The 12,537-nt window shown below is 34.5% G+C and overlaps 2 long non-coding RNA genes across 2 annotated transcripts; one reads left to right on the top strand and one right to left on the bottom strand.

Moving 5' to 3' along the window:
• Window positions 1-708: 708 nt before the first annotated feature.
• On the top strand, window positions 709-1,915 carry LOC127162606 (uncharacterized). Its single transcript, XR_007827390.1, has 3 exons — window positions 709-795; window positions 1,517-1,628; window positions 1,847-1,915. It is a non-coding gene; the product is annotated as an uncharacterized LOC127162606 (long non-coding RNA).
• A 2,492-nt stretch (window positions 1,916-4,407) lies between these two features.
• LOC127162604 (uncharacterized) lies at window positions 4,408-7,885 on the bottom strand. Its single transcript, XR_007827389.1, has 5 exons — window positions 7,738-7,885; window positions 6,118-6,151; window positions 5,418-5,624; window positions 4,762-4,908; window positions 4,408-4,591 (listed from the first exon to the last, which is right to left on the bottom strand). It is a non-coding gene; the product is annotated as an uncharacterized LOC127162604 (long non-coding RNA).
• Window positions 7,886-12,537: the final 4,652 nt, after the last annotated feature.

Raw genomic sequence — 12,537 nt, 5'->3', positions numbered from 1 at the left:
ACCATACTCGGCACTTCAGACGCACCGAGCAGCTCTTCGTCTGCTTTGGAGGTCAGCAGAAAGGGAATGCTGTCTCCAAACAGAGGTTGGCCCATTGGGTGGTAGATGCCATCTCCCTGTCGTACCAAAACCAGGGAGAGCCATGCCCCTTAGGTGTTCGTGCCCACTCCACACGGAGTGTTGCCTCATCCTATGCGTTGGCTCATGGCGCCTCTCTAGCAGATATCTGTAGAGCTGCGGGTTGGGCGACACCTAATACCTTCGCCAGGTTCTACAACCTTCGCGTAGAGGCCGTATCCTCCCGTGTCTTAAAATAGACATCACAGGCGAGCGGGAGTCCGGCTGGTGTCGGCTTGCTGCGCCATTCCTAATGGATCCGTGCGCTATTTCCCTCGGTTGTTCCCTCCGGCGAACCTGGGTCCTCCATGCCCCGCAGTCAGGCCTAGTGCGGAGTAGTGCTTGTCTGTGCTCCGGTTGGGTCTCCTTCGCCCAGCAGGTTGTGGGATATGTTGATCAGCAACAGTATGACACTGTTGTTTATCAGCATAATACCATATTTTCCATTGTACATGTGCCGGGAAAGGAAGACATTTTGGTTTATCTGCACGAGGTCATTTTGCAGCTTTGCCTTTTATTGTTTTATTTCTAAAGAACTTAATACTTTTAAAAATTAATGTTTCAACATCCAATTAAGCTTTTGAGATTTAAATTGGATTCGTGACCGTGTTTTAATCAGCAAGGTACCACAGGAGTGTCAGCCCTTCGTACAGACTGCCATCATATAACACACAACTGGTAAGAAACTTTTTTTTCTCTAAAGTAAAAAAAAATGTTTTGTGAAATTATGTTTTTGTTTTTTCTTTTGTGGTTACAATGTTAGCGTGAGGTTCAAACCGGCTATTGTCCGCTGCTGTTATGTGCAACCACACTTTTGGTTTTATCTTACCGCGTACACTTCTAAATATTAACAATTTTAAAGAGCCACCAAAGCATAATTTGATGAAAGGATAGCATGTTTTAATCATGGAACAGTAACGAAGTAAGATATGATAGCATTGTTAGCTCGTTAGCATATACTCTGACTGCATTTTATTTGTTATTTATTACCATCACACAATTTATGTAACTGAAACATGCTCCGAACTTCATCTAAGCAAAAGATACATGTGTATGAACAAAATTCATAATTCTTGCACGATTACTGTGAACGTACTCAGAGCTCTGCTAGCGATTGCAAAAATAGCAGCAGATTGACGGAAAGAATCTGTCGGGTTTTATTTTATTTTTAAACTTTATTTTAATGTTTTGTGTGTGGGATTCCTGTAATTAGTTAACTAAAGAAGCTATCTATTCTTTACATTATGTTTTCCTTATCCTTGTAGTTCAAAGGCTGACTTTGTAGAGAAGCAAATGACTCATTCTTTAAGAAAATGTAAGTTTGCCTATTGTTTGTTCAAGAAATCATTCACTAAAAATCTCATTATTTACTCAGCCTTATGCTGTCTTAAACTCATAGGACTTTCCCTTGGAGGACAAATGAAGATATTGTCCTGGAGAACTGATGTCTGTTTTGCTCATTTGGAAGGCCAGTGGGAACCAAACCTTCGAGCTCCAAAAGGAACATAAAGGTATGATTAATTACCAGTAATTTTGTCTGATATCAAAATATCAGACCAAAGAACCACAAATTAGAACCTGGAACTGCAAAATTCAAAATTGTTTTCACCCAAACAAATCAAATCACTTCAGAAAACTGGCTAAACCATGCGATTAATTACCTTTATCCTCCATTTACTGTATATCTGTTGGTATTAAAGTTTGGTCCCCATTTTCTTTTGCATTGTAGGGACAAACAGACATCACATCTCCATTAAATATCATCGATCGCATCATCAGAGTTTAAATCAGCATATGGGTAAGTAAATAGGAAAATTATCAGTTTTGAATTCTACTCTGAGTATAATAGTTTTATTGCCTCTGTAGAGTATTGCAACAAGTAGCACATTAGTTTGTTGTTGTTGTTGATCATTTTAAATTGTTTTCTTTACTAATAGATGTCTGCCACTCCTTCTGAGCTTGAGAAAATGGGTAACCTGCCTGTGACTTCTAGCTTGATCCTTCTTGGTAAGTATATGTCTGCATTTTGTTTCACTAAAACAAATCTACTACATTAGTTTCTATGACTTGTGCAGTGTATTCTGAGGCTTCAGTCAAAGGAGAACAACAATTTACAAATAATTTACTCACCCCCTTGTCGTCCGAGATGTTCATGTCTTTCTGTCTTCAGTCGTACAGAAATTATGGTTTTTGAGGAAAGCATTTAATGAAGTATTTTTTCTCCATATAATGGACTTCATTGGTGCCCTGATTTTGAACTTCCAAAATGTAGTTTAAATGCAGCTTCAAAGAGCTCTAAACGATCCCAGCCGAGGAAGAAGGGTCTTTGACCAAAATGATCGGTCATTTTTTTAAAAAAAATAAAAATTTGTATACTTTTTAAGCACAAAAGCTTGTGTAGCACAGGCTCTGGGATGCGCGTCCACAATGCTATGAATTAGTGTTGGGTCGTTTTTGAACGTTTTGTTCATTTTAAACAAATCTTTAATGTGACTCGGGAAGAATGAGTCGTCTCAGGGAGTGATTCATTCAGTCGCGCATGCGCAACATCCTATTAAGTTCTGCACTGGAATTAGTTCACCTGTTTCGAGTCTTCAGGTTATTCAAGTCGTTCGTTCATCTTATGGGGCTGCGTGATGAACGAACGACTCAAACCTAAAAAAAACTTGACAGATAAGAGGTGAGGTGAGTTAATTATAGACTAAAGACCCAGGTAAACCATGAATGAATCTTTTCTGTTTCTTATAGCATTACAGTTTTGTCTTGTTTGTAGTGTGATCAACGTTTGTGTAAGCAGTAGATGTGTTAATGAAGTGACATTTTAATTATATTTTGCTAAACTGAACGAAATTACTCGAAAAAAGATTTGTTCATTTTGCTGAACGAGACTCAAAGGTCAGAGTCGGTAAAATGATCCGAACTTCCCATCACTACTACAAATCACGTCTAATTTCATCATTTGTGTACTCCGGCTAAAAAAGATTCGTTTTTAAATAAAAAGAGTATGGAGAAAAGCTCCATCTTATTTTTCTCCTATAACTCCAGAATCATCTGACATTGTTGTACCTTTTTGTTTGTAAACAGTGTTTGACTTACTTGCGCTTTCTTAGTCTTTGCGCGTTCGCTTTGTAAAGACTGGGTCTGTAGTTAAGCGTGACCTTTCAACGTGATTCAATAGTACGTAGTGTGAACGCTCATCTCAGATCCTGTGTTACACAAACTTTTGTGTTTAAAAAGTATACAAATTTTTATTTTCCAAAAAAAAAAAAAAAAGACCAATCTTTTCACTAGATTCTTCCTCAGCTGGGATCGTTTAGAGCCCTTTGAAGCTGCATTTAAACTACATTTTGGAAGTTCAAAATCAGGGCACCAATGTAGTCCATTATATGCAGAAAAATCCTGAAATGCTTTCCTTAAAAAACATAATTTCTTTACAACTGAAGACAGAAAGACATGAACATCTTGGATGATAAGGGGGTGAGTAAATTATTTGTGAATTGTTGTTCTGGAAGTGGACTTCTTTACTTATCGGCTAGTTTTTAGTTAGAAAGTTCAATTTGACCAAATCAAATTATACACAAGAATATGTTCTGAAGCTTTTCTCCTCTTATTTTTCAGATACTTTATTGGAATAAGTCCAGAAAAGAGGATCAAAGCTGCATGGAGAAAAGAGGTGTCTAAAATAATTGGAAAAACTGCAGAAGAAGACCCAAGATGATGAAGAAGAACATCAGTCCAGAATTATCTCATCCTTATGCTGTCTCAAACCAGTAGGACTTTCTCTTAGAGGACAAAAAAGATATTGTCATAGAGAAATGTTTGCCCATACAATGGAAGACGAATGGGAACCAAATATTTGAGCTCCAAAAGGAACATAAAGGTGCGATTAATTAAAGACACTAGTCATTTCATCTGATATCTTTTATAAACCATTTGTTTAAAAAAAAAAAAACATTAGCTGGTGTTCACTGAAGCCTAATGTGAGAGTACATTTGTATTTTATGAATAAATAAAGACTTTATGCATGTTTGTATGTTTGTATGCATGCCTGTTTTAGGGAATATTGTAAAAGTTTATCTAGTGTTATATCAGAATAAAATAACAAAACATAACTGGACGTTGTTCTTTTTGTAATAGTCAAATAGAAAATGCAGGGTATAATATGCACTGAAAATTGAGATCATGGAGTTATGAGTAGTATGTATTTTAACAGATACAGTATACTGTAGATGACAAAACGGCATTTTGCTGTTAATTTCAAAAACAGTAGATCATCTGTGACATTCTTGCTTTTGAGCTCACCTAGTTCATTGGCCTTAATCCTAATAGATTTCATCTTGTTGATGACATTCTCATTCATCATTGATATCTTGTCAGCTGCCATGATGAAGACCAGACAGTATGTCTGATCCTGAAAGCTTGGATTACTTCTGTAGCTATTATCTTGAGGCGAAACAGGACATTTTGGATTGAACTGAATATAAACAAAAAAAAAGCTGTTTAAAAAAAAGGATGCATGAGAAAGATGATAAGGGTAATCTTGTCATATATAAGTGATTAGCATAAATCGAGAATTTGGAATAACATATTTAAAAAAAAACAAGTTCATGTTAACATAAGGAAGTGTAAAGGTATAGATCTCACTTTGTATCTGTCCTGTATGTGGCCTTCCATGGCTTTGACAATGTCCTCTGGATGTACGCCATGCAAATTCCCAGACTCTAAGCCCATGGTGTCAGTTAAGACAAAAGGCAGAAAAGATTGTACATTTCTTATGTAATAGGTTTTGTACTGTAAGATAAAAAAACATGAATGTGACAAGTAAATATATATTTTCAATGCACTTAATGAAAACAGTCCTAATTCTGTCCTGTCTCTGGGATATACAGGTTTGTTTTTTTTTTTTTTTTTTTTTTACCCCAGGCTTTGACTTTTGCTCTGATATGATTTTCAGCTCTTAGATCTGTGTGTGCCTTTTCAAATCACACCCATTCAATTGAACTTCCCATTAACTTCAGATTAACTTCACTCAGAGTGTAGGCTAGTAACATCTACAACCAATATGAATGCTCCTGAGCTAAATTTCAACTGTCCTAGATAAGGGTACATATACTTACACAATGGAATCATTTAAGTTTTTAATACATGCAAAGATGTTAAAAACCTGTTTTTTGCTTTATGGTGTATGGAGTGTAGACACCAGTTGAACAGATAAACATAGGGCAGCAACATAAAAAAATGAAGGGAAGCACTGTTTGTATATATATTTATAATGCTTATAAATATGTTAATATACTTACTTGTTTTGTCACGGTTGTGCTAAGATCAACTGTTGTGTTAACAAGTGCTTCATTTGAATAATTCTTCTTTGGAAAACACTATTGACTGAGTTGATGAAGCTGGACTTTCCTGCTCCAACTTCTCCAATTACCATGATCCTCACATGCTTAATATTTTGAATGCTCAACTTGAACTCTTTTATTGTTTTCTCCAAATGTTCTTGCTGTCTATTCAAAAACAAAAAAGTACAATATATGAACTATAAGACTTGTGTGTCAGAATTAAATTGAGAATGCTTTAAACATTGAAATTCCTTAATTTGAATTTAGGTAGCAAAAAGAGTGTAGAATTTTAAATTAACATGCAATTTAAGGAAGTAGAATTCAAATGGAATGAAACAAAATGAAGTTAATAAAACTGGTTTCTAATAATCAGTGTTTGAAATGCTGCCAATTGAGTAAACTGAGTTGTTCATTTCAAACATTTCATTTTCCAGAACACCACTGACTGTTTTAATTCAGTATAGTACTTATCCTGTCATTCCTATTAAAATTACTATTTAACATTTCTATTAAGGCCAATTCAGCTTTAAATCAATTTATGAATTAAAAAGGAGGCAGTTCTTAAATTCTGTCCAATAGAGCAAATGGCACTTTTTTTATTTTATTTTTTTTTTTTTTTTTTTGTATACAAACATTTATACATTCTTTATTGGCTTACCCCCAGAAAGTCTTCCTCCATGGTTTGCCAAATTCTATAAAAAAAAAAAAAATGTGATTCGAATATCACTATGATTATTAATGGAGGACAATAAGAGGGCAATAAGAAGTCTGTCATACTTACCAAATAGAAGAGAGGAGATTAGAGGAGTGTATTAGCTTTCCCCCCATGTATGTATGTATGTATGTATGTATTTTTTGTTTGTTCATGCTTTTTTTAGGTAAAGATCTGCAACTGACACATTTACTGTTGTTTATTGTTGTTCCAGATTATATTTTTCTTTCTTCGCGATCTCTAATTTTAGAAAACGGTGTAACATTATTGTGTACATACATATACATGTAAACTACAAACTATCGCTGTGTATCTAAAAAAAATATCATTAGTAGGAAATAAATTTAACTTTAACCACGGCACGTTTCCGACTGATCGAGTTGCTTTCTAAAGCAGATGGATTATCTCGGGTTATCTATCCTGCACTGGCACTGGATGTTTCTGTGGAAATTTGTAGAACACTAGAGAAAATTATAGTTCATTTTGTTTGGAATTCTAAAACTCACTTAATTAAAAAAGTGTTATGCTAGCTAATTGGGCTATGAGGGGTTTGAGTTAGTGGATTTTTCCACAAATAAATAATTTGTTTTTTTAAAGTTAAATGGATAAAGACATTTTTAAACAACCCCACATCTTGTTGGAATTTTATTCCAAATCATATATTTAATTCAGCTGGAGGTTTATTGTTGCGCTGCAACTTTGACATCTCTAAAATACCTTTAACTTTATCTTTGTTTTCATAAACAGGCTTTAATTAGTTGGTCACTTATATATAATTATAACTTTTCTCCACATAGTCATTTTATTTGGAACTATAAAAATATCTCTTTTAGTCTTTTAAAAATCTCATTTTTCTTACGATATGGTGTGAACGCAGCATATGTAGGTGTCCACATTCTTTTAAACAGGTCTTGCCGCTGCTGGTTCAATTGTTTATTTAAGATGCCTTCAAAGTAGATTCATAGATTGATATTTAAAAGCTTTGAATTTTTATTCTTTTTAATAACATTTAGATATAAAAATAAAATTGAATAGAATGTAAACAATAAAAACAGCTAGCTATTTTAACTGATTACCGTAAAAGTCATTATTATTGTCATTATTTAATACGGCTATCAACGAAGCAATAAGACCTGTTTTCTGGGTTTGGTCGGGCGATGTTCAACATGTACCCTATTGAAATCGCTGTAGTCATGCCGCTCTAGTAATACAGTAGTGACAGTAGTATACGTTAGTTCTACAAACATTTAATGTCACATTTGATTCAGCACAACATTTAAGTTATTCTTAAAGACATTTGTGTATTTAAATTAGTGTTAGTGTCTGCTTGCCAGAATGAGAGTGTTTTAAGATAATGAAAACACAAATAAAATACAACAATGGAGAGATCACAGATTATAGAATATGGTGCTAACAATCATTTGTAAACAATTCAGCAAAAAAATAGCGATTTATGTCACAGATAAAGAAAATGACAAATAAGGAAATCTTGTAGCACAAAATGCCATATAATTTTGTTTTCATTTTAAGGCTATATTTGACATATTCTTGCTTGGCCAAACTTACCCAATGTTGATTCTGTTGACTGTGATCCTCCCATTGTTTATCTTTCTCTTTTATGTGTATGATAAAGCACCAAAGTTCTGTAAATTCAATAGAGAAGCAATACGTTTAAGACAAACTGCTATTAATGTGTTCTTCTCATGTTCTTCCGTTTCTTGGTGTGGCATCAGTAATAATCGGAGGGTGTGTTTTACCTTTAGTCCAAAATATAAAAAAGGTGTGCACATACCACAAACCCAGACAGGGCTCATGTATAGGACAAAAAAAAGTCAAACTGTGACAAAGGGACTGTGTGCCTGACAAAGACCTGATGGTCGAAACGTTGCAATAAACATTTTTATGGTGCAGTATCAGTGTGCGGACATTGTGTTTTACTTTTAGGCATGCAAACTTTAGTTAGTACATGATAATGTCCTATTTACAAGGCACCAAAGAAGGTAACTGAGATGTGTTGTTTGTTTTTAGAAAATAACCTGGAATAATTACATAAATACTTCTCTGAATCAAAAATTGGTAACTTGTGAAATGGCTATAGAAACAAATGTCTTTATTTTCCCCTCAAGACTCTAAACCCCTTAAGACCAAGTATAAATAGTACAAGCAATCTGTTTTGAGTAAATGTGACTTAACTGGAGTGCTGAATTGCAGAATGTACAAAACAGTCCATATAAGCAGATACTTTTTTAAATGTTCTTTTCTTGAGACACCTCTAGGTTTGGTTATTCAAAGGTTAAAAACATTGGCTGCTTCACTAGTCATGCTTTTTGGTGTCATTCAATTGTACAACAGCCAGGAGAGCGAGAGTAAGTACAGGTGGCCCAGAAATTTTGAGGGGCCTGCAACATTCCTTCCTGACGGTTCCCTGACATTTTAAACTAATACATGATAAAACATCAAGGTAATTATACTTTAAAGAAATGTTAGCATTATTTTGTGTAAAATAAAATAAAATAAAATAAAATAAAATAAAATCTTCACCAGCCATGTAGCATTATTACCTGGGGTGGGGACGTCTGTTTGTCTAGCTAAGATGGGGGAGTGTCTGGAAAACTGGAAACTACAAAAATTATGTTAGCAAATTCTAAACAGTTGTGCAAACATGGTATGTGACAACCACTTTTTGTGGTATATGGGTTTGCAGCCTTTAAGGACAATAAAACATCTAAACATCCAAAATATAAATGGTCATTTAAAAAAAGGCATGACCAAACTCTCAGATGCCTCTGTGGTTATATTCATAACAATTTATTTATATTAATTCCAAATATTCACAATGCTTTTTACATGGAAGTGGTCTTTGATGACTTTTTTTCACCAGGGTCAGACAAACACATTAGCCATCTGAAGGTTTACACAAAATAACAACTGATTATTACACAGTTTTACACTGTAAAAGATTGTATACTCCAGCATCTATTCCAATGACTTTGCAGGGTCATAATCAAGGACAACACTGTCACGATTGTCAGAAAATGTTCAGTTCTGTTGTATCCCATATGGCTGGTTTTAAAGTATCACTTATAAAGCTAAATTAATAACATGGTGCATGGATAAAAAATTATTGCTCTGTAGTCTTATACATCTTGTGATGACATAGTCTTATATTATCTAATTTTAGCCACTTGTATAGAATGTGCAACTTCTGTGGTACTGTGGTATCAGATGGTAATACAAGAGTACTTGGTACTGTACCATGGTACTGTATGATTACCACATGCATGTACTGTGGAATTATCATGGTCATCCAAGCAGCTTCAAAAATACCATGATACCATGTCCAGAAACATGGCACGTTTTTTTGTAAGAGAAGACAAACATACAGCCTCTTTCCCAAAACTATAAACATACACTTCCTAATTCTCTCACTCTCAAACTGACCTCCCCTCCAAACACACAAACAAACACACACACATAAACACTTATTAGAGCACATTAGGAATGAGCAGTTGTCTGTAGCATTCCATATTGATGCATTCCATACTCTAGACCAGGGGTATTCAACTAAAGTTTAAAGAGGACCAGTCAGAGAAAATTTCTTGAAGCAAAAGTCCGGAAGATCATAATGTCTAACAAGTTAGTGTAATAGCTTATATATTTAACTTTTTATAATATAATTTAATCTTAGATATCTGCAAGTAATAAAACCCTGACTGCCAAATCAAATGAATTCAGTACAATTCAAAAACTTTTTGACTGATTTATTGTCATGTAACAACCGAACATATGACTGTAGATATGTATAATGGTCTCTCATTAATTAAATATAAGTAGGGCTGCATTTCAAAATAAATGAAATTTGAGAATTGTGTATATTCAAATAAAGTGCTTAAATTCACAAAAATAAAATAAAGGGAGAAAAAGCTTGAATTTCACTTTTTGTTTTACATCTTGACTGAACAATCGCTACCAATTATACAAATAATTACAAATAACAGAGCGCCATTTGTTCAGTTTTTTCTCTCTTAGTCTTGATGGTCTCTTTTTCTGTCTGTTTCTCTCTTTCTCTCTTTCTCCGTCTCACTTATCAGTTTCTCTCTCTTTCTCCGTCTTTCTCGCCTGTTTCGCAGTCGCCTGTGTCTCTGTTTCATGTATGGCTATCTTTCTTTTCTTATCTCTTTTAATGTGAAACTTGCCGCTTAACACTCTCATCTGTCTGCGCTGTAGACTCGCAATGTTTATCAGACTTGATAGGCTGAGTGGTATGCTTAGCTCGCATGCAATCGGCTTGTGCGTTTCCACTACCATACAATCATACAGCTGTGCTGGTTGAAATAGAAGCGTCCCGACAGTTTTTTAAATCATAAACTTAACGTTGACGTTTTGGCTGTAGGTCCGGGTCCGTATGGGATGGCTTCTCGGTCCGGACCCGGACCGCGGTCCGCCTGTTAGTGAAGGCTGTCCTAGATAATAAAGAAGTTCAAGGAATTTAAAGATGGTCAGACATGTTTGGATATTAAGCATTTTTATTAAGTGTTTCAGTAAAATCTGAACAACATCACATTTCTTACAACTGCAAACAAGCTGGTAAATACTGAACTGATAAATAAAAAGCTAACAAAAAAAAAGAAAAAAAAAGAAAGAGTTAACTTATCTATGTTTTTATAAAGTTTCCTTTCTATAATGAAATATAATGGGGGGTGGGCAGTGGTAATGTTATGTGCTTTTCAGGTTTAAACATAGGCAGGATATAATTATAGTCTTTTAGTATATTTTCTTTAAAAAGCAGTGAAGGAATTTGGTTTAAAAATATTTTGTGATTTAAAAAGGTTTTTAAGATTTTTTTTTTCGTTTGTTTGTTTTCAGGTTGGAGTAGCACTTCAACTGTATTTATAATAATAATAATAAAAGCTGAATTCAGGAATTAAAACAGTGAATGCAAATATATTTTCAAATTGGAACCAATGTTTTAAACAGAACTTGTTCCTTGTCATTATCTCAGATATTCCAATTTGTCATTGACCCATATGTCACTGTTCCACGAATATTACTGTACTAGTCTGTGCCGTATATATTATACCACTGGAATGAAGGTTCATTCAAAGACTTATTTTGCAACAATGAAAATTCTCATTTTGCTGCAATAAGATACACATGCTGGTCAAAGCCAAAGACTAAGCTGCTCACAGCTAAATTCTGAATCCTGAACTTAAGTTTACATTAATGCATTTAGCAGGTGCCTTTATCCAAAGCATCTTCCATTAGAACAGTGGTTCCCAAACTGGGGGGCGCGGAGTTATGATAAGGGGGGCGCGGTAAGGCTAGTGTACAGCCGATTTTTATAGAAATTCGAAAGAGATAAACGGCCGAAAATATCTGCCGCGCAGTCCGGCAGTATTCAGCGCGCACCACTCAATGTGTGACGCTCCGCTCAGTATTCCGCTCTATGAATGTGCGTTCCGTTGAGTTGCTCACGGCCCATATGAATGCTCCACTCGTGTACCGCTTATGCTCAACAGAAATACAAAGACCGCCCAAATAACGCGCCGACAGAAAACTTCTATGTATACTTGTTCCTGTTTGCAATGGCGTCGCATACTGTTGTACTGGACAGCGCTGGTAAAATGACGCTACCCTCTCGTGACGGTATGCTGTGCTCACATGCTTTGATAATAATAGCTTTGTAGAACTATACATTATTTTGATAATTAGTCAAAAAAAGTTATAATAAAAATAATATATTGAGATTTAATATTTATATATTTTCTGTCCAATTTTATTGTTACTTTCAATAAATGTGGTTATTTTATTGGCTTTATGTAAAACGAAACGTTTTCAGGGTGATACAAGACCCCACTGTGAAATTATCTTGCTTATTATACGGCTACTTGCCACATAAATAATGTAATACAAAATATGAATTTCATCATATTTTATTATCTCAAGACAACTCGCAGTACCTCGCTGCAGCTGTCTGTTGTCAGTTGCAGCGTTTTTTGTTGTAAAATAACAGACCACTAGATGGTGCAATTGATATCAGAAATGAGAACTGCCGTTTTTTCTTTCTTTTTTTTTTTTATTCAAGAAAAAAGCTTGAACATTACAAAAATATTAACAAGTAAATCCAGATATACAAAATATTAAGCAATCTTATACAGTAAAACAGAGTTTTAAAGGGAGAGAAACAAAATGGATAAAGAAAAAATAAATAAAAAAATAAATAAATAAATAAAATAAACAAAAATATATTTATATATAAACATAAAATAAAACAAAAACCATTGAAACAACTAAACAATAGTTAACATTTTCTTCCTTTTTCCTTAGGACATATTCAACAGTTGCAGCGGGGGAGCTATATCAGAA

The sequence above is a fragment of the Labeo rohita genome, unplaced genomic scaffold, assembly GCF_022985175.1.
Source record: "Labeo rohita strain BAU-BD-2019 unplaced genomic scaffold, IGBB_LRoh.1.0 scaffold_98, whole genome shotgun sequence".
Classification (NCBI taxonomy): domain Eukaryota; kingdom Metazoa; phylum Chordata; class Actinopteri; order Cypriniformes; family Cyprinidae; genus Labeo; species Labeo rohita.
This window is presented reverse-complemented; position numbering and strand designations above follow the sequence as displayed.